The 25590-nt window shown below is 30.2% G+C and overlaps 1 protein-coding gene across 2 annotated transcripts in view; it reads right to left on the bottom strand.

The window, feature by feature from the left end:
* LOC117167204 (glutamate decarboxylase) overlaps nt 1-25590 on the bottom strand; it is a 710722-nt gene that overhangs the window by 308600 nt on the left and 376532 nt on the right. The gene's annotated exons all lie outside the window — the stretch shown is intronic.

Genomic DNA, 25590 nt, shown 5'->3' with positions numbered 1-25590 from the left:
ATGAAATAACATAACCTCAAAATATACGCATATCAAGAGGCGCGCGATCTATTCAAATTATGAGAATCGTCAGCATCGAAATCTGGAAATATTGAAATCCCAATCTCCTCAATTTATTTCAAAGCAGTTAGCTGTTAGCAGATGGATATATAAATAAAATCAACGAAGTGCTCCGACCGGCAATCGTGCATCTTCGAGTTTTCAAATTCAGAAGAGGAGAAATGGGTTGCGCGCGCAACTCAGTCATTTACAGCGTCTCCTACTATATTCACACGGACATAGCCCTGTCATAGTATTGGACCGCATCTAGTTTCAGATCTGGGATCACGGACACGACTTGCTAGAGTGCTATGATGCGAGTGTGGCCCCTGAACGGGGTCACATGGCACGGCTGCATGATAAGACTAACCGCGGGCAGGCATCCGATAGAGGAAGAGGGATGCTTTATGACCTCGAGATACATCTACACCAGGGTTTCTCTTAAGCCTAAAGATATGGCTGAAATGGATGACGAGCTTCGTGAACATTTTTCCGAAGAATCCGACGTCTGGGCTAACAATTATTGTGTGTGTAATGCGGCGAGAGCTTTCGCCGATGCGAACCGTAAAACAAAACCAACGGTTGATCATAATACCAATAAACGAATGCATCAACTTCCCATAAAGATAGTCTAGGAAAGACAGTACGCATCCCGCATTCAGTGTGTGATTGACCACATCACATCTGGCAGGAACTTTACCGACAAGGTTCAAAAGTACGCGCGAGAACTCCGGACCCATTATGCTCACCATCAGGCAGCATACTGTTGCGAGAATACAGATACTATCTGACTATAAGAGAAGTCTAGAGAGGAGGGAGAGGTGGCTCAGAGAAAATCAGCAGTTTCTCTCTGACCCATCTGGACTCTTCCAAGACCCTCCAGTTACTGTCGACCACTCGCCCAAACCAGAGGAGGTCGAAGCATTTTGGAGAGAAGTCTACGAAGTGCAGCATAGATTGGACGAAGACTCAGAAAATATAAATACCCCAAATTTGGTCGTTGGATTCTTGCTCTTATTTTCCGAAATTCTGCACATTAACTTGATTATTGGACGTTAAATAGAATTTTTTATTTGATTTTGATTTCATCTAAATTTAAAAATATTTTATTTCAATGATTATAATAAAAAATGTGAAATGATATTCTTATCTGCGAAGGACAATCTTGACACTTATTACCTCGAGATCTCACAAATATATGAGATAACAGCGACTTAGGTTTATATTTGTACTCTTTTGATGAAATGGAATGTTCCTTCAATTGAATTGTTAACCAAATTATTCACTAAAGCATTAATCAGTTTTTTCCTTGCTTTGAGAAAATGAAGCTAGTCCGTACTTTTCTTTTCACTTTGGCGGTCATCGTTAGTTCTTTTGGTAATATAATACCCGTAATATAATAAATCTACACTTTTTACATTGTCCTCAGAATGATAATGGTATTCTTTCATGCGAAAACTAACTATCGCGGATTTCTTTAAATCTCCACGTTTTGAGACCCCTCAATGCGAAAAAATCAGGTTTACAATTGTATCTGTCTGTCTGCATGTCGCCGTCGTCTGTTTACCGGATAACTTTTGAAATACTAATCTGATTAAGCTGCAATTAAGCACATATTTTCAAGGTCTAATAATAAAAATTGAGTTCGTCAACCAGCCATTCTAGATACAAATTCAAAAAGTTTAGAGTATTTTTAAAATTTCTTAGCCCAATTTTTTCAAGATTTAACCATTTTTTAGACGGCTTTTTGCAATATACAATAAGTGGAAACATTTATCTTTGTGAATTTTTTAGACAAAAAAATTACCGCCCATATAGCATTTTCGAAACAAACAAAACAACCAGCGAAAATTACCATTTTGATTTCAAACTGCGCAAGATAAGAAAAAAGACGTATGAACAATAATTGTGCGAATCAGAAAAGATCTAGAAATTTGATCTTGATTACTTTTGCACAGGATGCATTGGTTTTGTTTTATCCGCAAACAAATTTCTTATTAATAATTTCTAGGCTGTGCGAGTAAATTTAATGTTAATCGTAAAACATAAGAAAATTTAACTTTTTGGCAAAAAACATAAGAGACGAAAAAAATAAAAAGACAAAACTTGTTTTATTTTGTACTCATATAATAGATATTTGTGTATTATACAATTATTTTTCGGGCCCTGTTTTTCAATAGGATAACTTAATGCTTTTTTTGCGAGGCAAAACAAACATATTAATCTGCTTTCTATGAATAGTACTGAAAACATACATTAATCAATAATGCTCTTCCACTTGCATTTTCAGCCAGAAAGTAGAACCTAAACAACTAAATTTTTTTAATTTCCCACGAAGCCCTTGCATACCTTTTAATGTTAATTACAGAAATTCCAATAAAATAATTAAATTTCCAAACGATTAAAAAATATTATACCAAATATAGTGAAACTCTTCTATAGCGCCTATTTTGGTGCTGAAGGTGGAGGGGAACTAACTCATTAAAGCACGCTTCGCTTTTGTTTGTTTAAGCTTGAATGCTCGCCTGAGTGGTAACCGCAGACCGTAGTTTTCACTGTAGTCGAATTTAAAAAAAAATTCAAAACATGATTTTCGAAACATTTAATTAAAATTTATCAAATGTTTAAAAAAAAAACAATACTTGATATTACTTTTTCTAAATTGATCTTAGAAAATTTGACATATTGTGACCAAGTTACAAAATATTGTACGTAAATTTAAAATAGTTATGTGTATTAGAAAATCTAAAACGCAAAAAGAAGAAAGGTTAATTTCCTCCTAAATGGATGTAAAAAGTTGAGTTAAATTATTTTCATATATTTAGAAAATAAAAATTAATGAAGAGACCAAATTTAAAAAAAAGTATAGTCTAAATGTTATTTGCAAATCAGTTTTCATTTTTAAACACTGTTCCTTAAGATAATAATAATTTATACACCTAAATGTGCTTCTGATTAATTAAATATTACTAGCGTATATTAATAATGTGTCAAATGTTCTTTTCAGAATTATTGCGCATAATTTTTTTCCGATCATCAGAAATATGCTTTCTGCAGAGAAACATTGAATTTCGCGAAAGTTATTAGAAAGAAGTGTTTTGAGCACAAAATAATGATACTTCTACATCTTCTTGCAGAATACAGTTCACAGTTTGACGCGAATCCTCATGATAATCGCAACCTTGGTAATTTTTCTTCTACTGCTGGAAAACAACACGCGCCTGATCGGAGTTCCCTAGATAAAGCTCCTTTTCGTGACAGGTCCAGGTCTCCTGCTAGTACACCACCTGCTATTACAGTACTGGGATATTCACTTGACAAACTTGGATGTATTCGGCTCATTCCGCGCACAAATGAGAACCTTCAATTTGAATTTCGAAATTACATTTTTGCAGATAGTAAGTCAATTAACTGGAGAACAGATGGGAAGAAATATAGTCCCGTGCCGAACCAGGAACATATTGTATTATCAGCATCCAATGGTGACATTTTCTCAATATACGCGCACGACGGGATTCTTCTTGGATTATATAGTAAAGATAAATATCATTCGCGAATAAAAATAAATATGATCAGCGGTGCAATTAAAAATTTGACACCAGATGAAATAAGGGATTGTCCAGTAGGCGCGAGGCATCCAATATTCCCAAACAGTTTTATCAAAGCTTTTTCAGATTACAATTCATTATATTTAGAACATAATCCCATCGACGAACATAATTGTGGCGCTTCTTCTTCTGTGAGACAATATTCACCTGACCGGACAGATCCTCAGGAGCCTCTTGTTCGTGCGAGGTCCGGGTTTCTTCCGGGCAGGCCACCTTCTGATCGTGTACTTGGATATACAATACAAGGACTTGGATATATTCGGCTAATTCCTTACTCAAATCAGAATCAACGATTTGAATTTCGAAGATATATTTTCCCTACTGATAAATCAATTCGAATGCGAATAGATAAGAAGACCTACGTATTTGGGTCAACCCGAGAATATATTGTATTATCAGCATCCAATGGTGACGTTTTTGCAATATTGGATCATAGTGGGACACTTCGTGGGATATATAGAACAGATAAAGGTCATGCGCGAGTGAAAATAAATATGATTAGCGGTGCAGTTGAGAATTTGACTTCAGATGAAATAAGGAATTGCCCCGTAGGCAGAACCCACCCAATCTTCCCAATCTGTTTTATTAAAGCTTTTGATCATTACAATACACTGCAGCCCGAACTGAATTCCAATATAGAAAGTACTTCTGGTTCTTCTTCTGTTGTCAGACAACACTCACCTGACCGGACTTCTCATCAGGAGCGTCATTTTAATGTCAGGCCTATGTCTACTCCGGGCAGACCTCCTTCTCATGTGGTACTTGGGCATGAAATTTCAAAACTTGGATATATTAGACTAATTCCTGAGGCAAATCGCAACCGTCAATTCGAATTTCGAAGATACGTTATACCTGCCAATTTGCCAATTCGATTTCAATCAGGACGTATATATGTGCCCGTGCCAAACCAAGAACATATTGTATTATCGACATTCAATGGTGAAGTTTTTGCAATACTGGAGTATACTGGGCTTCTTCGTGGAATATATACGACAAAGAACAATCATGGGAGGATGAAAATAAACATGATAAATAGTGCAGTTGACAAAATGACTGCAATTGAAATGAGGGAATGTCATGTAGGCGAAAATTACCCCATCTTCCCACGTTGGTTTAATGAAGTTGTTTCAAATGAAGATTCTCTACAATATTTGTATCATTAATTAAATACAAAAAGGATCAATTATAATATAATATATTCTTTGTAATCCGTAGTTGGATCAAAACTTAAATAATAATAGATATAAATAGTATATATAACAACGTATTATGATCATTAAGGCTTATTTTCTTTTATCTTTTGCGAATCCATTTAAGGTCATTTGAATTTTTTTCTTCAAATATTATAAATTTATAGTCACAAAACTTTAAGTTTTTCAACGCGATTTTTATTTAAGAAAATTCGTTTACAACGATAAAGAAATTAGTTTAAAATATTAAATGCTTTCTCGATGATACACTGGGATGAAATATACATTTCGGGTTCTAATTATGTGCAAAACCGGATTGACCCATTAAGTCTTTTTTTTTATTCGGGAGGGCGGAAAGCAAAATCGGATAGTACTTATATTCAGTGGCGCCTGAACAGGGGGGCCGGGAGAACTGACTTCTTCCAATTTTTATATATTTTTTGGAAAAATATTTTTTAGTTAGTCTTCATGCAGCGTTTAATTTATAAGAATTTGAGTGCAATTAGAAATCAAATAAAAATGTTGAAAGAAGGAGACAAATCTAACAAAATTTTTTTATTTAATTTTGGACTCAACGTACTATTTCTTTAGATATAAACATTTCGATTGCTTATATTTTAATGTCTCGACGGCGTCATTAAAAAAAACGTTTCAAATTTCGGAGATATTAATTAGCTAAGAAAAAATTATAATATCAAATAAAATTTTAATATTATTATTGATGATTCGCTTTCAAAGTAATATTCTCAGAACGAAATTACTTGTTTTTTGTTTCTTTGTTAATAAAAAAACGACTGGAAAATTCTGGCAATATAACTTGGAAAAAATGAGTAAGTATCGATTCTTCTCTGCTTAATCATGTCCACCGAATTTTTTTCATTATTTATTATTTTTATCATGTTTTATCAAATGAAGAAATAGCATCGTGTTCAAGTTTTATCTTTTCGATAAAAACAATACAGTTTAGGAAAAAATTAGAATGCCTACATTCGAAGTACAAAAATTGATTTTTGTTTTGAGTAAACTAATTCTCACGAAAAAAGTCAATTTCCTATCAATAAAATAGAATTTTCACCACGCATTTTTAACCAAGCAATTTGATTATCACTGTGTGTTTGTCATTAGCATACTGGTATCGATATAGTGATGCAATTTATATAAGCCATCTCAAAAGTTTAAAAATCAGATAAGAATGACGTAAGTGACGAACTCGTTAACAAACCGGAAAGAAGTTGTTGTAGCGGTCTTCTTCAAAAAGTTGATTATTTTAAAATAAAGAAGAATCTCGTAAGGTAAAATTTGATTGCTTTAAATTTGAAGTCATACATGTTTTTTTTTAAGAATTCCAAATTTTACTTTTACGGAAAATTTCCCACTTAAAAAAATATATTTATGTGAAAAGTGACGCTGTACTATTTGTTCAATTGAGGATTATGAAATAATGGACCCTCCACAAACTAGCACTCTCCAAAAAGAAAGAAGAAATTGAATACAATGTCAATTAATTTGGTTGATGAATTTTCGATTTTGTTTTTAGAAATTCTGCACATTAACTTAATTATTCAACGGCAAACAGAATTTAAGATTTTATTTGAATCTCATTTAAAATTTTAATGATATTTATCATAATAAGAAATGTGAAATGGTATTCTTATCTGCGACGAACAATCTTGATACTAATCTAACTTCGTCATCTCTCACATATATGAGATAACAGCGACTTATGTATACATTTGTATTCTTATGATGCAATGGAATATTCTTTCGAACTAATTGTTAACCGAATTATTCACTAAAGAATTAATCAGGTTTTACTCTAATTTGAGAAAATGAGGATAGTCCGTACTTTTCCCTTAACTTTGACGGTCATCATTAGTTCTATTGGTGAATATAATATTCGTTATATAAGATATCTATAATTTATACATTTTCCTGTTAATTAGAAGGTATAAATTTTATGTGAAAACTGATTATCGCGGATTTATTTAAAGCTACACATCCTGAGACCCATAAATCCGAAAAAATCGGGTTTACAATAGTGTCTGTCTGCCTGTCATTGTCGTTGTCGTCGTTATCCTTGTTGTCCTTGTCGCCGTCATTAATTTGGCAAACAGTTTTAAGATCTAAAAACAAAAATCCAGTTTGTAGTATACAAAAAGTGAAAAATTTATCTTTCTGACTTTTTTGGATATAGAAAATTACAGGACTTATAGCATTTTCAAAACACAAGAACAAATTAACGAAAATTAACCGGCTAAACTGCGTGAAATAAGAAAAAACACGTATCAAAAATAATTGTGCAAACAAAAAAAGATCTACAAATTTGTCTGCAATTACTTGTGCATATGCTACATTGGGTTTTTTATTTTAACTAATCACATTTTTCACCTAAACTTCATGTAAAATTTTTTTAAGCCCGCTTTACGCTAGGATGCGTATTTTTAGTTCGGATCACAAAAAATAACATTGAAAACAGAAATTTAATTTTTGGAACAACGACACACGTTCTAATTAAATTTTTAGTATCAGCAGTTCTTTTTTTATAGAATGCACACTTTTTTGTAACTATAAAAAAATACAATGAAAATAAAGACGTCCTAATATCAATGCATATAATGAATTGTAATAATATAAACTTATTGATGAAGAAACAAATATTAAGGTGCTCATGATAAATAAAATTTCGACTTTATTTTCATATATATCCGAATAAGCAAGCCTAGGTTCCAATTATATAATTAAATTTCGAATCGATCAAGAAATATTCTACCCAATAGTCGAATTTATGAAAATTAAAAAAAAAATGATTTTCGATACATCTAATTCAAGTTTATTAACTTCTTTTGAAGGAATATATGTGTTTCCTTTTAAAATTATTGTTTTATAAGTATTATTTGATAGTATAATGTTAGTAAAAAGATATTTGCCAAAGAATTGTACGTATTAAAAACTCTTCGTTTTATGTTGTAAGGAGTCAATATATTTCAGAATTATTTTGCATTTTTTTTCTTAATCATCAGAAATATGCTTTTTGTATTGAAATACTGAATTTAGCCAAAGTTATTAGAAATAAGTGTTTTGAAAAAAAAAGAATGAACCTTCTACTTATTTTTGCAGAATGCACTTCACAGTCCGGCGGAAATCTTTTTCATACCAGGTCCAGGTATCCTGATAGTACACCCCCTTCTTTTTCAGTACTTGGATATACGCTTGAAAAACTTGGATATATTCGGCTCATTCCCCGCACAAATGAGCGCATTCGATTGGAATTTCGAAGTTATATTTTTGCAGCTGGTTTACCAATTAGATGGAGAACAGATGGCAAGAAATACAGTCCCGTGCCAGAGAAAGAACATATTGTATTATCAGCATCTAATGGTGACATTTTTGCAATGTTGGCGTATAACGGTTTTCTTCGTGGAATATATAGGGTAGATAGAACTCATTCACGAATAAAAATAAATATGAACAGTGGCGCAATCGACAATTTAACTCCAGATGAAATTAGGGATTGTCCAGTAGGCGACAGGCACCCAATATTCCCAAACAGTTTTTTCAAAGCTTTTTCAGATTACGATTCATTAAATTCCAAAAAGAATCCCAATGGCGAATGTATTTTTGGTTCTTCTTCTGTCACACAATATTCACCTGATCGGACATCTACTCAGGATCCTCATCTTCGTGTCAGGTACGTGTCGCCACCGGACAGGCCTCCTACTGATAGAGTATATGGATGGGCAATAGAACAATTTGGCTATGTTCGGCTTATTCCTAGAACAAGTCAGAACCAGCAGTTTGAATTTCGAAGGTTTGTTTTTCCTTCTGATAAACCAATTCGAATGCGAATAGATGGGAAAACCTTCGCATTTGGATCTAACCGAGAATATATTGTATTATCAACTTCCAATGGTGACGTTTTTGCAATATTAGATTATAGTGGGACGCTTCGTGGAATTTATACAACCAACATACTTCATTCGAGAGTAAAAGTAAACATGATAAGTGGCGCCATTGAAACTTTGACTCCTAATCAAATAAGAAATTGTCCAGTCGGCAAAAGCCACCCAATGTTCCCAACCTGCTTTATTCATGCTTTTGATAATTACAATACACTTCAGCCCGAACTGAATCCCAATGGTGAAAGTACTTCTGGTTCTTCTTCTGTTGTCAGACAACACTCACCTGACCTGACTTCTCGTCAGAAGCCTCCTTTAGGTGTCAGGCGTCGGTCTCCTCCGGGCAGGCCTCCTTCTTATGAGGTTCTTGGATTTAAACTTTCAAAACTTGGATATATCCGACTAATTCCTAAGGCGAATCCGAAGCGGATATTCGAATTTCGAAGATACGTTATACCTGCCAATTTGCCAATTCGATTTCAATCAGGACATTCATATATACCAGTGCCTAACCAAGAACATATTGTACTATCAACATCCGAGGGTGACGTTCTTGCAATACTGGAGTATACTGGGATTCTTCGTGGAATTTATACAACAAAAAACAGTCACGCTAGAATGAAAATAAAAATGGTAAGCGGTGCAGTTGACAAAATGACCGCAACTGAAATAAAGGAATGTCAAGTGGGCGGAAATTACCCCATCTTCCCACGTCGGTTTAATAAAGTTTTTTCAGATAAAGATTCTCTACATTGTGTGTATCATTAATTGAATAGAAAAAAGAGAAACTAAAATATATTTTTTGTGATTCGTATTTGGATCCGAATTTTAATAAAAGATATATATGTATATATCAATGTATTATGATTATCAAGTCTTATTTTCTTTTATGTGAGATATTGCGGGTTCTAATCGTGTACTTACCTATGAATTTTAATATTCTCGCGTTTTTGGCGAATGTGGCTGTCTGGATATTTGTATGTTTAAATATATGTATGTCTATCTGACTGTAAGCAGGATAACTTTTAAAAAAATCAATCTAATAGATTGAACTTTAGTAAACTCATTTAGTGGTTTAAACTTAATGTCAAGTTCTCCATCCAGCCATTTTGGATAAAAATTCAAAAATGGAGCGCATTTTAAAGAGTGCCCTACTGTCGAGACTGGTCAAACCAGATTGGCCAATTAATTTTTTTTCAACTTGGGAGGACCAAAAGCCGAATCGGATTGGTATTATATCTATTTTCCCTATTGATGTTATTAGGATGTTTTAATATTTCGATTGCTTCTATATTTTTTCTCGGAAAAATATTGGTTGTCTGTGATTAAGTTGCGTAAAATTTGTAAGAATTTAAGTACAAGTCAAAATTGATCCAATATTTTAAATAAAGAAGTATTTATTTTTTTCGTGTACGTCTATAATTTTCAAAAAGCTTTCTTGGTCTCATTATCTTTTGTATTTGAATCTCAATTCCTCTTGAAAACCTTAAGTCATTCTCTTACTGAATGTAAAATAAATTCAAATTTTGTATTAGTCATCTGCATACTGTTATTGTTATAGGTACGCACATTTTTTAAGGCATCTCAACAGCTTAAGAATGAGATAAGGATAATGTTAGCGACAAACCCGCTAAGAAACCGGTAAAAAGTTGTTGTATCGGTATTATTCAAAAATTTGATTTTTTCAAATAAGGCAAAAACTCGCAAGGTTAAATTTGATTGCTTTTAATTTGAAATAAAACATGTTTTTCTTTAAAAAGATTCAAAATTTAATTTTTGTGGAAAATTTCCAATTTGAAGAAAGTGACCATTTTTCTGCAGTGGATAGTATAGAGTGACCACATCCATATTTTACATAATTATTTCTACAAATTTCTCTTATAACATATATTTTTTAATAAATTGTTTAAAGGGACGGCACAATGTAAATAAAAATCGCGCATGCAACACTGCAATCTATTATGGCGCTCTTATTTCAGCCCCATACTATAAAACAAAACTCTATTGCCTTTTTCATGGTGAGAAGAGTAATTGAAATTAAAGACAGTGCTTAAATTGGTACCAAAGCTGAAAGGCTCTTATCTCATAAAACATCTATCCGATCATAATCTTACATTTCTGCCAAATAAGATACAACTTGAGGAATCTGATATGATACAATGAAAAAAATCGTTAAACATCTTTCACTCACTTATGAAAAATCTAAAATTTCATCTGATGTGATTGTTTTAAAGGGTGTTTTTTATCGTATCCATACTTTCTCCTCTACATCAGTAGCTAGTGTATTTTCTACATCTTTTTGATTTTGTTTTCCATAATAAATTACAGTTTAACCAGTCCTTGATGAATGTTAAAAAATTCGGTATAATACAATACAAAATAAAGAATATGTCATTTATAATGTTATTGTTTTTTCCTTATTTCATATTTATTTTTCTCTGTATTTTTAGATTATTTGAAGAACTTTCCTTTTCACACACTATTTCTCTTACACACGTAGTTTAAATGGAATTTCTCAATTGAATTTATAGATATTTTCGTGATGAACAATTTTTTATTGCAGGAGATAAAAATGTCATAATTATAATGATTGTAATAAAAAATGCAGATTGATGTCATCATCTGCGTAGAAAAATGTTTTCACCTATGATGTAATTATCTCACATGTATGTGAGATAGAGGCTAACTTATGTATATATTTGTACACTGGTGATGCAATGTGAAATAAAACGAAAATAAAACCAAAAAACTAACCACCGAATTTCACTAACCAACCAAAAAATTGTAAACCCATAAAATGTCTACAAATTTGCTATTAATCACTATGGTATAGGTCACGTAGTTTATGTTTTATTTGTAAAAAGCGAGATTTAAAATAAGAAAATTAAATTTTTTGGAAAAAGTCACACGGCACAAAAATAGTTACTAGAGAAAAGTTTTACAAACAAAAAGATACAAAAATTTTCGTCATTACCAATTTTTAGAAACACGCTACAAGTGCCGAAAAAAATGAAAAGACAAAAGTTCTTCAACCAAAAAAAATGTACAAAGTTATAAAATCTTGTTATAAATATATTTAAACAATAAAAAGATTAACTATTTGAAAGAAGGACATAAGCTGCAATTAAATTTTAACCAATATTTTTTTTCACCAGATTTATATCCACGAATTTCTTCAAAATCACTTTAAACTAGGATGCGCGTTTTTAGCTCAAATCGTAAAAAATAACATTGAAAATGAACAAATTAAATTTAAGAATAAAGAAAGCAAGTTGCAAAAAATGGTACCCCGTTTAAATTAGATATGATGAGTTATATATATATATATATATCGGAAGCCTATTTACAGAACCTACAATAAGTCAAACATACTCCACAGAATCATCAGCTTGTACCAAGACCACACAATCAGTTGAAAATTCCTCTATTTATTCAAAATGTTAACAAATTTTGTCAAAAAATTCTTTTTTTCTGGAAATTAATTTTTGACTGAAAAACCAACTATTCAATTTTCCGTCGAAAATATATATTTTTCTTGAATTAAAAATTAAATTACTTGCAAGAATTTCTAGTCAGTTTTGTTGGAAACTAAATTATACTCTTAAGAATTTATTTTCCCATTAACAATTAATTTAGAAAATTGAATTTCGGTTTAAAATTAAACTTTTTTGTACAAAACTTTGTTCTTCACATTAATCTTTTATGGTTTTCTTTTTCGGTAGAAAATTAATCTTCTTGGTGGAACATTCTTGTTTTTTATTGAAAACTATATTATTTGGTTAAGAATTAATTTACTTCGTAGAAAAATTAACAGGTATGTAGAACTCGTTTTGTTAGGAAATTCGCTTGTTTTATTGAAAATTCGTCCTGAAAATAAAACTAAGAATCCAACAATCGAATTTGGACAACAATAATAAAATGTTCCTATCGCAATTTGAAACAGAATAAACATTTTTTTTCTAAGGCAAATTGCTTTTCAACATCCAAGAGTATCCCGCCATCATATTTTCATCACATCTGCCTTAATATCTGCCTAAGATGTAGCTGCAAACTCATTACACATTTCAATTTTTTGAAACTATCTACCATTCTCAAAACCTGTTTAAGGAGATTTCGAATTTAAGAACTATCAAATATTCCTTCTTTTAACTTATCATCTGACAATTTGGGAATCTGAAACAGTATTTATTGAAAACATTGCCCTTCTTTATTTAATGCTTTTACAATTTGTTTCATTAGACCCAACTTGATGTGTAGAGGGAAAGGAAGGACTTTTGATCGCTTCACTAATTTCTCATTGATGACGTTTCTGCATCCTCATTCCAGAGACATTCTTTTCGGCCAAATATTTTTCTTATAATGATTGCCACGATCTCGGCTGTCTCATATGCACAAGAAACAAGGATACTTCGTATTTCCGGATTGTTTTCTCAGAAGCACCGTAAGAACTTTGAAATCTCCACAAATTTACCATCTATGTTGTTCGCACTTGATTCTTTTCAAGACCACAGACTAAAGACAGATCTTGATCCAAATTGAAGTAATTCTGAAAATTCTCTTCTCGGTTTCGATAAACACCTGACATTGTCCTTTTTTTTAATTTTCCTTTTTTTCAAAGCTTAAGCAGGGTGTTCAGCGCCATCTTTAGGTAATGCTAAATCTCGAACTAAGTCACGCAATTCCTTTTATACCACCTCTCTAAATGTCTCGTTTGTGTCTCACACGCAGTGTACTCTTCATCATATTTTTCGATTTCAATGTTGAAATCTGCACTGCTGCTTGTAAAATAGTCTGTCTCATGTTCCGGCACTGTCTTCTTTTTTTAGTGTTTGAATGAGAAGTGCCAGCGTTCACTGGAATGTCTACAAGTTTTTTATTTGTGGTTATATCGCCGAAGAGACTGGGTTGTAATTTATTGATTGTTTTTTGAAAATTTCCTATTTTTTCGCATCGTTCATGCAGAAGTAAAAATTCATTTTATTTTGTGGTTTTTCCCAAATTGCCGGTACAATAAACTTCAAGTTTGCATTATTGTTTTTATTTATTTCACATCTTTACAACATTAAATTGCTAGCAGAGCATATTATATGAGGAGCCCAGCTTTCATCTCGTTCTGGAAACTTAATGTTGGACTATTTTGCATATATGTCCCGAATTTTGCCAGTAATGTTCTTCCGATATTTTGAGATTTCGCATTTTGTGCAAATGTAACAAAATCGATTCTTACTGTTTTCACAACTAAGAGTTTTTTTTCAAGTTTTTTGTCTAAAGATTAATGATTGAATCATAAGACAAGAGGCTCAGAACTCATAGTTCAGAAGAAGGTCTGTAAGCTTACTTACGATAAATATGACAAAAAAGACTTCTCTAAGAACAGATTGTTGTGATAATGCATTTTCTTGAAAAAATGTAACATATTTGTTCGTTACTATACAGATTTAGCTTAAAAATTGGGTTCTGATGCTCGAAATCCATAAAAATGCAATGCTGGATTACAATTCGCTGCTGAAAGAATTTGTGTAAGCAGGGGAAAATGAAGTGTTAACTAGATAGTAAAACCTAAACAAATTAGTCTTTATTACTTTTTCCACATTGTTCTAAGAAAATTTGACATACGGTGTCCAGTTATAAAATATTGTAAGTAAATTTAAAATAGTTACTTATAGCAGAAAGTCTAAAGTAATGAAGAAAACATGATCAATTTCCTTAAAAACGGATTTAAAAATGTAATTAAATTATGAACAAAGAAGCTCATATGGAAGAATAAAACTTTATATTTATATAGAAGTATTATATTCGCGAAGAATTAGACGTGTTAAAAACTTTATGTTTCATGGTGTGAGGAGTCATTATGTTTTAGAATTATTTCGCATAATTTTTTTCGAATCATCAGACATATATGCTTTCTGTAGAGAAACACTGAATTTAGCTGAAGGTATTTTTCATCAGTATTCTGAATAAAAAATAATGACACATTTATTTCTTCTTGTAGTTCACAGTTTCACAGAATGCAGTTCACAGTCCAACAAGAATCCTCATAACGATAGCAACCCTGGACCTTATTCTTTTTATGCTGGCAATCCATTTCCTCTCGCATAAGGCATTTTACATATGAACAGGAACCCTAATTATGATCGTAGTGCTGGTCTTTCTCCTTCTTCTGCTAAAAAACAGCATTCGCCTGACCGGACTTCATGAGAGAAGAACCTTTTTCGTGCCAGGTCAAAGGCCCCTGCTAGCAGGCCGCATTCTATTAAAATACTGGGATATTCAGTTGGGTAAACAAATTACTTGAAAAACAGATAGAAAGAAATATAGTCTCTTCCCAATCTAAGAACATATTGTACTATCCGCATTCAGTGATGACATTTTTGCAATATTAGCTTATAGCGGGGTTCTCCCTGTATTATGTAGGATAGATAGAACTCATTTGCGAATAAAAATGAATATAAACAGCGGCGCAATTGATAATTTAACTCCAGATGAAATTAGTGACTGTCCAGTAGGCGATAGGTACCAATCATCCCAAAAAGTTTTCTTAAATCTTTTTTAAATTACGATTCACTACATTTAGAACAGAATCCCAATGTCGAAAGTAATTATAGTTCTTTTTCTTCTTCTGTCAAAAAATATTCACCTGACCTCATATCTCCTCAGGATCTTATTCTTCGCTTCAGGTCCGTGTCTCTTCCGGGCGGGACTCCTTTTGATGGACTACCTCGATACACAAAAGAACAATTTGCATATGATCGGCTAATTACTATTACAAATCAGAACTAGCGATTTGAACTTCCAAGATATATTCTTCCTACTGATAAACCAATTCAAATGCGACTAGATGAAAAAATCTACTTTTTTGGGGCAACCCGAGAGTATATTGTATCATCAACATCCAATGGTCACGTTTTTGCAACATCGGATTATAGTTGAACTCTTCGCGGAATCTGTACCAAACGCAGACTTCATCCGAGAGTAAAAATAAACATGATAACTGGTGCACTTAATAATTTGACGGAAGATGATATAAGGGATTGTCCAGTAGGCAAAAATCGCCCAACTTCCCAAGCAGTTTTATTAAAGCTTTTTCAAACTATAATTCACTACATTCCGAACAAAATCCCAATTATGAACGTAATTCTATTTCTTATTCATTTGCCAAACAACATTCACCTGACTGTACTTCTCTTTGGAAGCCTTCTCTTCGAGCCGGGCCTAGGTCTCTTCCAGGCAGGCCACCTACTCATGAAGAATTGGGATATTCACTGTTAAAATTTATATATATTCGACTTATTTAGAAGGAAAATCCGAACAGGCAATTTGAATATCGAAGGTACGTTATATCTGCGAATATCTCAATTTGATTTCCATCAGGACATACATACGAGGTGTGTTCAAAAAATAAGGTAACTTTATGGTTTTCTCAAAAAATATTCATTTATTCCTGAATATTTATGTTGTCCCCTTCAAAGTAATCCCCCTCAGATATAATACACTTGTGCAAACGCTTTTTCCAATCATCGAAGCACTTCTGATAATCATTTTGTGGTATAGCCTTGAGTTCTTTTAGAGATACAGTTTTTATCTCCTCAATCGTTGAAAATCGATGTCCTTTCATGAGTCTCTTCAGTTTTGGGAAAAGAAAAAAGTCACTGGGAGCCAAATCCGGTGAATATGGAGGCTGACTGTGTTGCTGTTTTTGGTCAGAAAATCTTTCACAAGCAACGATGCAGGAGCAGGTGCATTGTCGTGATGCAAAAGCCACGAATTGTTTTTCCGAAGTTCCGATCGTGTTTTGCGTATCGCCTCTCGCAAACGGCGCATAACTTGAAGGTAATACTCCTTATTGACCGTACGACCTTGTGGTAAGAATTCCTGATGCACTACGCCACGGTAATCAAAGAAGACAGTGAGCGAAACCTTCAAATTTGACCGAACTTGACGTGCTTTTTTCGGTCTTGGAGACTCAGGATGCTTCCACTGAGGCGATTAGGCTTTAGTTTCGACGTCATAACCATATACCCACGATTCATCCCCAGTTATAACCCTTTTGAGAAAATCAGGATCATTATCGACTTCATTCAACATCTCCTGAGCGATAGTCATGCGATAGATCTTTTGATCAAAATGAAGCAGTTTTGGAACAAATTTCGCTGACACACGTCTCATGCCCAAAACGTCCGAAAAGATAGCATGGCATGAGCCAACCAATATGCCAACATCTTCAGCAACTCCTCTGATGGTAATTCAGCGATTTTTAAACACCATTTCTTCCACTGCTTGAACGTTCTCATCTGTTGTTGACGTGCTGGGACGTCCGGGGCGAGGTTCGTCTTCGGCATCCTCTCGGCCTTCCTGGAACAGCTTGTACCACTTATACACATTTTTCTTACTCAGTCTAAGCTCACCGTATGCAACTGTCAACATTTCAAGAGTTTTAGAGCACTGGATTCCATTTTTAACACAAAATTTAATGCAAACTCTTTGCTCCATTTTTTTCGAAAGAAGAAAATCGCCGAGCACACCAAACCCTTCTAACCTTTTACGCCTCTGCCAGAAAAATAACACGAGCTATATATTTAAAATCGTGACGAGTGTACCAACACAACAAAACAAAAAAATTTTAACCTTGAATGTACGTAGCCCGCGAAATTTGAAAAGTCACCTTACTGTTTGAACACAGCTCATATATGCCCATGCCAAACCAAGAACATATTGTATTATCGACATCTAATTGTGAAGTGTTTCCAGTACTGGAGTATACTAGAATTCTTCGTGAAATATATACGACAAATAAAAAAAGGCATGAGTAAAACTAAATATGATAAGCCGTGCAGTTGACATAATAACGGAAATGGAAATGAAGGAATGTTATGTAGGATAAAATTACCCTATATTTCCACGTTGGTTTACTAAAACTGTTAAAAAATGAAGATTCTCTAAAGTATGTCTATCAGTAATTTACAAGAAAAAAGAGAAACTGAAATATATATCTATTATAATTCATAGTTGGATTATAATTAAATTAAAAGATATATATACCGATGTATTATGGCTACCAAAGCTTATTTTCTTTTATCTGTTGATGCTGCTCATGAAGTTCCTTACAATTTTTATTTTACGAAAATTCAAAATTTGGAGGGTGAAGGATTTTAAGTTTTTCAAACAAAAATTTCGTCAAATTTTAATAATAGATTTAATGTTTTCAGTTCTTCAGGGCTAACCTAAAACTGAGGTATCAGGTTTTGTTATTCTGATATTATTCTCTCTATGATGCCTGTGATTGGACAAAGCACCTCACCGTGGAGACTGGTCGAACTGGATTTACCTATTTTATTCTTTTTTCAATTTGGGAGGACGCAAAGCCAAATCAGATTGTTTTTATATCCACTATACCTATTTATGTTATTTGGTCGTTTTAAGTCTTCGATCGCTTCTGCGTCTTTTCTTAGAAAAATATTAGTAGCTTTTTCATCACGTAGCCTATAATTTATAAGAATTTAATTAAAATTTAAAATCAATCAAAAATTTTGAAAGGGATAGAGAAAAGTCTAACAAAACTTTTGGATTTAATTTTGCTCTTAAAAACGCAATTTTTTTAAAGGAAATATTTCGATGGTATATGATTTTCTGCTTCGACAGCGAAATTGAAAAAAGCTTTTTAACCTCGTGAAGATATTAATTTTTTATAGCAGTCACGTAGCCTTTTTATTCAAGCGCAACCACATAAACAGCAGAACAAAATCAAATAATATTGTTAATGATCACTTGTAGAAAGAAATTTCTAGTTTATTTTAAATTTTCTTTCTTTAAACAATTTTTTTATTATGTTTTGAAGTGATATGTGGAAGGGATTTTCGAACTGTTATTATTTAAAATTTTAAGGAAATGCAAATATTGAACAAATTTTATTAGTTTGTTCGTCTAACATTTGGAGAATATTCTCGCAATAAAATTATTGCTTTTTAAATAAACAAACAACTGAAAAATTCTGACTATATAGTTTAAGAAAATTAAGAAAGTATCAATTGCTCTCTATTCAGTGAGGTCAACGGTATTTTTTTATTTATGATTAATTATTTTGGTCTTTTTTTATCAAATGAAGAAATAGGATCGTGAGGAAGTTTTCGTCTTCTCGATAAAAACAATCAAGAATGGTGAATAAAATCAAATTTTTTATTTACCATTAGCATACTGTTATCGCCATAGGTACACCAATGTCGTAAACCATCTTAATATTTAAAGAATCAGATAAGAATAATGTGAGTGACGAACTGGTGAGTAAAACTCAGAAAAGTTGTAGTAGCGGTTTTTTTCAAAATGTTGAATATTTGAAATGAAACATGTTATTTTTCAGGAAGGATTCCAAATAATGTAAATTAAGTAATGAAATTTCGCACTGACTCGAATTCTCTGAAGCTGGTAAATAATAGTAACAAGACTCTTGATTTAAATGTTAATGCATTACAAATCTACTCACGGATTTTCTTATATGATATTATAACTGCTTACCTGAAACATAAAAAAGAAAGAAGAAATTAGTACAAGGCCTTATATAAAAATCAGTACGTTACCGAAACGTTTCGCAAGGAAACCAATTTATTATAAAAATTTCTGACGGTTTCGCTTGGCAATTAGGAAAATATAATTATTTTCCCTTATCCTCAACAACTTTTTATTTTTTATGTCCGAAAGTAAAAAATCTTGGAAGCTAACATTTCTCCTTTCTAAATTATAGTAACATTGTACCCATCGGAATATTTATGTCCATAATATTTGAAAAATAAGGCAAACTAAATTAAAAAATGCTAAAAGTAATATTGGTTTGTTTAGGTTTGAAAATTAACTAAACTTCTGTTTATGCGATTCTAAAGAACAAAATTTATGTTGCAGATACAAATGAAGCTATTCAAAATAAAAAAAATTGAAAATAGAATAGAAATTTTTGACATAAATTACAAGTTTCTTTTTGATTTTTTGATCTAGAGTGATCACACCCATATTTTACATAAGAATTCCTTAGGATTTTTTTCATAACCCCCCATACATTGGAACACAACTGCATTGCATTTTTCATGTTCCGCAAGTTTGTTAAAATTCAAGATACTATCATAATTATTGTCACGGATGTAATTAAATATATCATAAATAATATTTTCTTAATAAATTCTGAAAATCCTAACATTTTCAATTTTTCATCTTCAGGCCTTAAAAAGTTTAATAAAGAAAAGTTCAATCAAAATATTTCTTCGAAAGTTGTCATGTTGACAAGACAATACAATACAACGACGCTTCAAAAACGTAGAATTTTTATGAAATCGGCAAAACTCATTTTTCACGTAAAACAATCCATTTGATATGAGAATTTCAGAATTATAATTATCTAAATAAAAAATTTCAAATGGTATTCTTATCTGCGAAGGACAATATTTCCACCTATGATGACGTCATCGCACATATATTTGAGATAACGGCAACTTAAGTGTATGTTTGTACTCTGGTGATGGAATGTAATTTTCCTCAGATACTGTTGTTAACCAAATTATCCACTGAAGCATTTTTCAGTTTCTTCTCTTCTTTCACAAAATGAGGATTGTCTGTACTTATGTTTTCATTTTGGCAGTCATCGTTAATTCTATTGGTGAATATAATACTCGTATAATAATATATTTATAATTTTTAAATTACCATCATAACGAAAAGATATTATTCTTATGTGAAAAGTGACTGCTGCAGATTTCTGTAAAATATTCACGTTTCGAGACCCCCAGTATCTGAAAAAATCAGGTTTACGATGGTGTCTGTCTGTCTGTTGTCATTGTCGTCATTAAAAAATTATATGTACAACTATTTGTAGTACACAAGAATCATACAAAATTATCTTTCTGACTTTTTAGATAACCAAAATTTACCACTTGTATAGCATTCTATAACAACAAAAAAAAGATAACGAAAATGACCATTTTAAACCAAACAACGCACAATATAAAAAAAGGTCTAGATAAGTAAAAATTACTTTCTGAAAGTGCTACAAGATTATTATAACAAAATCTTGAATTTTCTTCAAAAATAGAAATTTTTTTATTTTAATTGCAAAAACAATGATCGAAAATAAATAATTCCGTTTTACGGTCAAATTTGTTAAGATGCGAAAAAATGTGCAGCTTCAAAAATTGTTCACAAAAAAATATCTGCCTATTTGTTATCAATTATTGTGGTATAGATCACGTAGTTTGTGTTTTATTTGTAAAAGTACCATATTAAAAAAATGTATTTGAAAAGACACAAGGTAGAAAAAAAAATTAATACAAAAAATTTGCTCACACAAAAAGGATACCAAAATTTGTCAATAACAATTTTAAAAAAATGATACAAGTGACAAAAAAATGAAAAGACAACATTTTGTTAATGAAAAAAAAAATTTGTTATAAAGTATTGTTAGAAATATATATGCGTGTGTGTGTTTGTGTGTCGAGAGAGAAATAGAGTCACAATTCATTAGAAATATCAGTTGATAGAAACACAGCTCTCCTTTTGAGGGTGAAATTTTGCAAATTTTTATAATTTGATTCTCCCACGCGGACACTTAGATTTTTCGAAAATTCAAAATTATTGAGATTTTATTTCAGAAGGTCAATTTTAAGTTTTGAAGATTTTAAGATACGTCGTAAAAGAATCTGAAAGATTTTAAAGCCGATTCTTCAGTTTTAAATTTTTTTATTTTTTTCTATTAAAATTACGAAAGGTTTTACGTAAATGAAAAAAAATTCATTAGAAATTGAAAAAATCATTCAATTTTGAATGGCTGCAATTTTATATCCTATATATGAAATCTCTTAACCTCCATTAGTAGCGCATGGAGGCTGAATCTCACATAGTGGATTTAATCACGTAATTTACGGCGACTGGCGACCTCTGTCTTAAATGTATAAAATTAATCGAACTTAAAACTAGATTTCTATTTTTATCGATCGCCGAGAATTATTTTAATTTGTGTCTTTATTTTCACTTGCAATAACAGCTGTTATTTTTAATAATGCATTTTTAATAGGTTTATTCAATGTTAAAGTAATAATTATTTCAAGTCTATCTTAAAATTTAATTCTTTTAAATAATTTAAAAGATTATTAAAGTAATGGATATATTGCGAAATCGTCAAGTTTAATAATATTATTATATGAAATATAATTAAGAATTGGGGTTAAAACGTATAGTTATAATAAGCTAAATTACAATTAAATAAATTCATTATATTAATGTTTTAATTATGTTAAAGATTTAATGTTTGCAAAACTTATTATTTTTCGATTAAAATTAAATAATATCGTATTTTTATTTTAACGTTATCTAATCAAAATTTATTAACTATTTAATATTGGAGCTATATCAATTCTAAGTTTTACATAATTGAGTCATATAAAATTTTTTTTTTGTTCATGTTTTAGTTATAATACTAATATTTTCATGAGCTCTATATTAGCAAATTATAAAGGTTAATAATATTATGTTATACATGCTTATATTTTTTTATACTAATATTATATTTATATTTCATATTTTGAAATTATTTACAAATTTAAAATTAAATATAATTTAAATAAATTTTAAATTGGTTTATTCATTCTTACAAGAATAATTTTTAAAATTTTATCTTAAAATCTAATTTTAAACTTTTGTTTTAAAATATGTAAAATATTATTATATAAAATAGTATAAATATGTTATACAAATAAAATATAATTAAATATAAAAGATTATTAAATGAATAGATATATTGTGAAGTCATTAAGTTTAATAATATTACAATATAAATATAAATTTAATAATAAAAAATAAAATATAAAATTACATAAAGATTGAATTTAAATTGTTTAATATTTAGTAACATAAATATGTTATTTCCTATCAGATTGTGTAATTAAATATTGGCTATTACTTTCGTAATAAATGTTTCTTATTTTCTTTTAAATAGTTGTATTACAATTATATAATTTTTTATGGTGCCTCCGATATTGTAAAATGAGTATTTAAATTTAATTTTCTGAATTATATGTACACATATTTTAATTTTTTACCTTGACTCGAAAGCATATTACAAAATTAAATGTAGAGAATTCCAGTTTCAAATTTGAATGAGAATATAATGTAAAAATTATTTGAATGTTTTCACTAAAATAATTGTGTAATGCTTTTTATGTTGTGAAATAATTAATTAATTATCAACTAATTTTACAAAAACTCACATTTTATGGAATTAGTCTAAGAGTTTATTAATAAAAAAAAATTTTAGAACTGAAAGTTGAAATTTAAAAAAATATATTAACTAAAAATTATTTAAAAGTTTTAGTGAGAATTATAGTTTAATGCTTCTTATTTTGTAAAACGAATAATTGATATAAGCTGAATATTTTTTTTCGAACATTAAATTAAATAAAAATAAAAATTTATTACCTTAAATTTAATTAACATAAGTAACAAACAAATAAATTATTTAGTTGTAAGTTATATAATGGAACATTAAATATGATTTGCATAATATAAATGAATTTATTTTCAAAATACATCTATTTCAATTAAGTAATTTTTAGGAATTATGCTGGTGTTCTGAGATTAATATTTTCAATCAATTTTCAAAAATATATGCAAAAATGTTCAAATTTTTTCCCTTAAATTATTATTAAGTCACTAAACAATGAAATTTTTTAAATAACATTTAGAATTTGTTAAAAAATATATGAATATTTCAGTTAAAATAATTGTTTAATGATTCGTATGCCTTGAAATGACTAAAAAATTTTAATTTATTATATTACAAATCGAATTTCCACAAATAATTGCAAAAGAATATAATTGTTTGAGACTTTTGAAGTGTGTGAAATAAGTATCGGAATTATGATTTCTGAATGATCCGAGAATATATTTTACTTTTTTCTGGAATATTGAAACATTTGATCAATAATACAAATTTTCAGAAAAACACCAAGTAAAAATTATTTAAATAATTCATTATAAAAATAATTCTTTAACGCCTTGTATTTTACGAACAGAATATTTACTTATTATTAGCTAATTAATTTTTTTACGATATTTGATTACATGAAAATTGCATTCAAGATATGAGACTTTTAATAAAAACATATTGATATTTAACCTATTTCTATTAGAATTATATAGTTTTTCGAAATGTTGTTGATGTTTTGAAATGATTATACGAATTAAATTTTCAAAATCATATGTACAAGTGTTTTGTTATTTACAAAAACAAGTATTGAAGGTTATTAATGGGTTTGAATTAGTGATAAAGGTTACTAATAAATTAGACGTATAAAAAACATTAAAAAAAGTAAAATATAAAAAAGAGTAAAAATAAATTTATTATTTCAGTGAAGTTATTTGATGCTTTCTATATTGTGAACCATTTAATTAATTATTAGTTGATAATTTTTTTCACGCTTTCTTCATGTTGATTTGAAGTACTGTTAAAGGTTTTTAATAAATTAGATGTATGGAAATTCTGTATCAAACTTCAAAGGGGAATATACACATAATGTTAATATTATTTGAATGTTACGATAAAAATAATTGTATAATGTCTTTTTATTTTTTGAACTGATTAATTCACTAACAACTAATTCTACTAAAAGTTACATTTTCTGGAATCAGTTTAAAAGCTTAAGATTAAATAAAATTTTTAAAAATAAAATGTCAAATAAGAAAAAATATATAAAGTTTAAGTTTTTCAAATGTTTTATAACAGAATTATATTTTAATAACTTTTCTTTTGTAAAATTGTCAATTGATTGTTAGCTAATTAACGTTTTCTGATAATTAAAGTAAATAAAGATTAAAACTTAGTTCCTAAAATTTAAGTAACATAATTTAATTATTGACTCAAAGGCTATATAATGCAATATTGAATATAATTTGAATATTAAAAGTTAATTTAAATTTGCAATTATATTATTTCAATGAGATAATTTTTCAAATGATTCTGATGGACTGAAACGTGTATGTGCGTTCGATTTTACAAATCATATGAAAATACGTTTGATTTCTTTCTGAAATTAGTATCAAAAGTTACCAATAAAACAAATTTTCAAAAATGAATGTGGTATTAAAAGAATATGTAGAGTAAAAAATTTTCCTATGCTTGAATGAAAATGATTGTTTAATGCTTTTTAAGTTATCATTGATCAAAAAACCAATGAATTGTTAGATGACTAATTTTTCACAACAACGAAATAGATAAAGTTTTGATTATAAATTTTTTATGCTACCATACTCGTATTATAATTCCGGAATTTTCAAGAAGAAAACTATGTTTTCTTTTTTTACATCTGGGTAATCGTTTTTTTTTTAATTTTCAAAGAGATAAGTTACAATTTGAACGATTGACTTTACAGAAACTAAGTGACACACGTTGGGAAGCGAAAATAAGTAGTGCCAAGCCAGTTCGTCATCCAATTTCTGGTGTTCGTAATGCTTTAATTACTTTGTCTGCAACTGAAGGCTGTGATTCTGGCATAGTGCATGAAGCAATCACCCTAGCAGAACAAATTAAAGACTTCAGTTTATTATCTCTTTAGTTGTTTGGCACGATGTTCTTTTTTAAATCAATTTTGTTAGTAAACTGCATCAAGCAGAAGACATGGACATCGCCAAATGTGTAGGAATGCTAAATAAATGTTGTACATTTTTAGAAGACTCGAAAAAAATGGTTTTAAGCAAGCCATTATTACAGCAAAGGATCTAGCAAAGGAACTACGAGGGTAGTTCAATAAATCCTTAGAATGACCAACATATGGCGCGCGAATCGCTCCAAATCATCTGTTTTCAGTCAGCACCACTCCCGACTAGATA

The sequence above is a fragment of the Belonocnema kinseyi genome, chromosome 2 (genome assembly GCF_010883055.1).
Source record: "Belonocnema kinseyi isolate 2016_QV_RU_SX_M_011 chromosome 2, B_treatae_v1, whole genome shotgun sequence".
NCBI classification, from domain to species: Eukaryota; Metazoa; Arthropoda; class Insecta; order Hymenoptera; family Cynipidae; genus Belonocnema; species Belonocnema kinseyi.
This window is presented reverse-complemented; position numbering and strand designations above follow the sequence as displayed.